This window comes from Podarcis filfolensis, assembly GCF_964270895.1.
Source record: "Podarcis filfolensis genome assembly, chromosome: 8".
In the NCBI taxonomy this organism is placed as follows: domain Eukaryota; kingdom Metazoa; phylum Chordata; class Lepidosauria; order Squamata; family Lacertidae; genus Podarcis; species Podarcis filfolensis.
Window position 1 is genome coordinate 51,481,178 of NC_139611.1, and position 5,868 is coordinate 51,487,045.

Consider the following 5,868-nt stretch of genomic DNA (forward strand, 5'->3'; position numbering starts at 1 on the left):
CCGCCCATCTGGCTGGGCCTCCCCAGCCACTCTGGGCGGCTTCCATAAAAACCAAAAATACAATAAAATATCACATGTTAAAAACTTCCCTGAAGATGTCTTCTGAATGTCAGGTAGTTGTTTATCGCTTTGACATCTGCTGGAAGGGCGTTCCACAGGGCGGGCGCCACTACCGAGAAGGCCCTCTGCCTGGTTCCCTGTAGCTTTGCTTCTCACAATGAGGGAACCGCCAGAAGGCCCTCGGCGCTGGACCTCAGCGTCCGGGCAGAATGATGGGGGTGGAGACGCTCCTTCAGGTATACTGGACCGAGGCCGTTTAGGGCTTTAAAGGTCAGCACCAACACTTTGAATTGTGCTCGGAAACGTACTGGGAGCCAATGTAGGTCTTTCAAGACCGGTGTTATATGGTCTCGGCGGCCGCCCCCAGTCACCAGTCTAGCTGCCGCATTCTGGATTAGTTGTAGTTTCCGAGTCACCTTCAAAGGTAGCCCCACGTAGAGTGCATTGCAGTAGTCCAAGCGGGAGATAACCAGAGCATGCACCACTCTGGCGAGACAGTCCGCAGGCAGATAGGGTCTCAGCCTACGTACCAGATGGAGCTGGTAAACAGCTGCCCTGGACACAGATTTGACCTGTGCCTCCATGGACAGCTGTGAGTCCAAAATGACTCCCAGGCTGCGCACCTGGTCCTTCAGGGGCACAGTTACCCCATTCAGGACCAGGGAATCCTCCACACCTGCCCGCCTCCTGTCCCCCAAAAACAGTACTTCTGTCTTGTCAGGATTCAACCTCAATCTGTTAGCCGCCATCCATCCTCCAACCGCTTCCAGACACTCACACAGGACCTTCACCGCGCTCACTGGTTCTGATTTAAAAGAGAGGTAGAGCTGGGTATCATCCGCATACTGATGAACACCCAGCCCAAACCTCCTGATGATCTCTCCCAGCGGCTGCATGTAAATGTTGAAAAGCATGGGGGAGAGAACAGAACCCTGAGGCACCCCACAAGTGAGAGCCCAGGGGTCTGAACACTCATCCCCCACCACCACTTTCTGAACACGGCCCAGGAGGAAGGAGCGGAACCACTGTATGACAGTGCCTCCAGCTCCCAGCCCCTGAAGACGGTCCAGAAGGATGTTATGGTCGATGGTATCAAACGCCGCTGAGAGATCCAGCAGAACTAGGAAACAGCTCTCACCTTTGTCCCTAGCCCGCCGGAGATCATCAACCAGTGCGACCAAGGCAGTTTCAGTCCCATGATGAGGCCTGAATCCCAACTGGAAGGGATCCAAATGGTCCGCTTCTGGGTAAAACTGAACCATGAACAAGAACCTCAGATTTAAGATTCTGAGTGAAATTAATTGAAAGGTTTATTGGTATTCTGTGATCTGAACAGGAATCAACATTAATTAACAAGTTGGCTAGACAAGAACACCCATTCAAGCAGTTTGATGTAAAGAGGTGGCAATGCAATGTGACTAAAAGAACAATAATAAGACCAGCCTTCACCAACCTCATGCCCTCCAGTTAATTTTGGACTACAACTCCCATCAGCCTTAGCAAGCACAATAAGTGATCAGGGAGGGTGGCTTCCTCACCAATGTTCTAAAGGCACATTAACCACTCAGCTTAGACTAGCCTATAACACACACACACACACACGGGGCAGGGAAGGTGTTCTTATCCCAGACCGTAACTGAATTAAATTTGAAATTGTTTTTATATGTGAAATTGCATTGAATGAAATAAATAAATGGAATAAAGCCAAAATAAAATAGATTAAAAAGTGGGGCTGTCTCTTGGCCTATCCTTCTTCTAGGACAGGATTCACCAACAGGGGTCCCTCACAAGACATTGTTTTCCAGCTCCCATTGTCCTTGGCCACTGGCCATCTTGGCTGGGGCTGATGGGAGTTGGAGTCCAACACCACCTGAAGGGCACTCGGTTGACTACCCCTGCTCTAGCAGTAAAAACAAAGTCAATCTGTTGCTGCTGCACGAGAGAGAAACATTACCTTTACCCTTTGAAGGACTCAAATTGACTTGGTGAGTCTCACTGATCAGTGTTCAAGAGCCCCTGATTTATATGACTCCAGAAGGGGCACTTTGATCCCTTAAAAAATAAATAGAGCAGGCTTAAAAGGGATCGCTGCTGATGAGTGGCAATTTGGTGCCATTTGTATGTTTTGGCAAAGTTCAAAGGTCTGGGCTTTTGCTGATATATATAAAAATTTTAAATGACAATGCATCACTGTGGCCGAGAGAACAGAAGAATGCCGTCCATAAACAAGAAGCAAACAGGGTTGCTAGGTAACCAAGAATGAAGGCCTAAAAGCTGATTCCGCTCTGAGATTAAGGCATGTTTTCAAGTGAAGGGACACACACACACACACACACACACATCCAGCACATTTCTTCTTCAGAAATATTGGCTTAATATGATTTTTGAACAGAATACTTTGACTTCCTCTCCCCTCACCAGATAGAACCAGGAGATAACATTAGCCACTCACAAAGCAATTTGTGACCACAGCCTTATCTGTGGGGAAACTGGGAGGCTGCCAGATGAGATCTGTTAAAAAGGAGGGCAGAATGACACATGAAAACAGCCTTCCCCCTCCCCGGTGCCCTCTAGCTGTTTTTGGACTACATCCGACCCAGCAGAGCCACCTGGGTCCACTATGCTCATGTAAGGCCACGCCCTTCTTCAGGTAGTCATCTTCTGGGTCACCGACTGAAGCCATGACAGTCAGTAAGTTTCCTAATTATGCCAATATTTCCCTTTGCAGTGCTGATCAGACCTCCCCAATGTTCTAATTCTGTCGTCTCTCTCCTGTAGAAGCAGCAAAGAAGGCAAAGTGTTTGATTTGCATGTAGTGAAATGTGTTGGTGGTGAAGGCTGGGATTTCTCAGAAACACTTCACACACTGCCGCTTGCTTGTCTCTCACCTCAGAGGCACCCAGCCCCAAACTTTCAGAATCCTCTCTGGGATTTTTTTATACTCGATCTGTACTCTGACTTCTTGCTGTTTCGTTGTAATTTTCTTTTGTAGTATATTTTTTTAAATTAAATTTTCAAACATTTTCACAATAATCTTCATATCAAATAGTTACATTCTTTCATAAATTGACTTTCCACCCCTGCTTCCAAAGCGTTTTTACTCAGACATTCTCTACTGCATTATATCTTTATCTGTTGCAAAACGTTTCTCTACGACAATTATTTCATCATTTTTCTTCTGCTGCTTTTATCCTGAATCCTGCCCGCAATTTCATTTGACTATCGTGGTTTTTTAAATAGTCCACGAAAGACCTCCATTCCTCTATGAAAAGTTCATCATTTTGATCTCTTAATTTCGCTGTCAGCTTTGCCATTTCTGTGTAGTCCAGTACTGTTTCCTTGAATTTTTGAAAAAATGAGGAATCTGCCAAGTTGCTAGCCCTCTTCAAACGTTCAAAGCATGGGTAGCACTGTGTGGTACTCTCCAGGCGTTACTCAGCTGCAATTCCCATCATTCCTCACTGTTGGACATGCTGGCCTGGGCTGATGAGAGGTAGAGTCCAAAATCAGTAGGGTACCACTTCCCCTGGTGTTTAGGCTCAAGGTGTGGTGGTGTGTGCTAGTCTAGCTGATTCCTGATTGAAAGGCAGATTCTAACCATGTTCACCTGGAAGTCTCCCTGTGGACCTTCATATTCTTCATGCTGTGCACAAAAAGTTAGCAGAGGAGGGGGCAGGGTGGGACTGGCAGGGATGCTGAACATGCAGGCAAGGCTGGCACAAACAGTGCCACACACATAAATAAAAACCTAAAAGAGCCTGATGGATCTGGACAATGGCCCATCTAGTCCAGCATCCTGTTCTCACAGTGGCCAACCAAATGCCTGTGGAAACCCCAAGAACTGGAGACGAGCGCAACAGGACTTTACCCGCCTGCGATTCCCAGCCTCTGGTATCCAGAGGCATAACAGTGGAGGTGGAACATAATGACAGATGGCCAAGTCACTATATGCATGTGTTCATTTCAGCATCCATTTTGTTTCATTTTTTCATCAATCTGTGAATTATATCTTTTACTTTAAAAAAAATCCTCATGAAATTCACATGTAACGACATCTATTAAGGGTATTTTTCTCAAAATGTGTTTTTCTAAGCCTATTTTGCCTCAAAATATATATTTAGAAATATTTTGACACTTTTTTTTGAGCTGTCAAATTATGTTGGAATATTCAGGAAGCACAAAAGCCAATGGATTTCCAACTAGGTAATTAATTCAGGAGGTACAAATCAGGCTAGTTCTAGGGATGGGGGGACAAAATCCATTCTGTTCATATTTAAAGGCAAACTTGCCAAATTTGCACTTTCTGAAGCAATATGTGAACTCGAACACAGCAATTCTATGAAATTTGCAGGTTACTGAATTTTGCAATGCTGTTCTCCAGCCAAGTAATGTGTACAAAAATGCATATACTTGTGTAAAATGTGCACTTGTGCTCCCTCAGCTAATAGCTGCAGAGACGTCAAAAGCTGCACTCTGTGTTTATGTTAGGTTTTCTTTTGTCAAGTTTACTCAAAGGGAGATGCGAAGAAAAGCTAATAAACTAATAAATTGACATAAATACTGTTTTGCCACAAACTTACACATTCTGTACTTTAATTTGTAACCTCACTCATCTCTTTTTTTAAATCCTATTAAGTACCCTGGAAAATTGCTTGCAGCCATGCTTTGCATTGGGAAATAGGTTTCTAGCTGTTTATTGACAACCAACAGAATTTGGATTCCATGTGGCAAGATTATAGGTTGCCACATTCTGAGCCTTGCTTTCTTGAAAGCATGTGGATTCTTTCCAAATTGGCTGGGGTGTTTGTGTGTGTGAGAGAGACAATTTTACAAGGCCTTTCACCTTGCAGAAACAGAGGCCAAAGTTTCTCCCCCCCCCCCCCACTATGGTTGTGTGCAACAGCTCTTAAGCTGCGTCTGCGGGCTTTTTAGGACCCGGGGTGGGGGCAGTTTGGAAATGTCAGCAGTTGTAGGATGCAGACATTTTCTTTTTACCAATGCCATGCAAGCAGGTTCATTAAGCATTAATGCATGAGTGCACGAATTGCCATTATTTATGAGCCTGCCATGTTGCTTTATCATTAGACATTTTAATAAAATATGAATGAATGCTTTCTCTTCTCTTTGGCAATCACTTGTAGCCAAGTAAGATTGTCTTCCATAAACATGGTTTTAACAATGAGTCCGTAAGTGACTGTGGAGGCCAATTCTAGATCCACACGTCCTTCCACAGTGGGGACACTGGTTTCTGGGTGGGAGTTGGTCGTGGTGTGGATTTGCCAAGCGTGCCTTCCTCCTAGCACATTTCTCCCTTGTGTCCTGAGTTTGAGTGTCTTCAAAGCCCGTGACACCTTTGGTAAAGCTGTTCTCCAACTGGGGCGCTCGCAGACCAGTGTTTCCCAGCTGTCAGTCTTTATACTACATTTTTTTAGATTTGCCTTGAGACAGTCTTTAAACCTCTTTTGTTGACCACCAGCATTACGCTTTCTTTTTTTAAGTTCAGAATAGAGTAGTTGCTTTGGAAGATGATCATCAGGCATCCGCACAACATGACCAGTCCAACGAAGTTGATGTTGAAGAATCATTGCTTCAACACTGGTGATCTTTGCTTCTTCCAGTACACTGAAATTAGTTCGCCTGTCTTCCCAAGTGTTGTGTAAAAATTTTTGGAGACACCGTTGATGGAATCTTTCAAGAGGTTGGAGATGGCACTTATAAGTGGTCCATGTTTCACAAGCATATGTAGTACGGTTGGTAGTTCAATAGCTTTGTAAACAAGCATTTGGTTTCCCTGTAAATGTCCCGGTC

General features: G+C 44.8%; 1 long non-coding RNA gene across 1 annotated transcript; it reads left to right on the forward strand.

The window, feature by feature from the left end:
* The first annotated feature begins 2,333 nt into the window (after positions 1–2,333).
* LOC310768020 lies at positions 2,334–3,093 on the forward strand. The gene is made up of 2 exons (XR_014551160.1): positions 2,334–2,751; positions 2,839–3,093. It is a non-coding gene; the product is annotated as an uncharacterized lncRNA (long non-coding RNA).
* Positions 3,094–5,868: the final 2,775 nt, after the last annotated feature.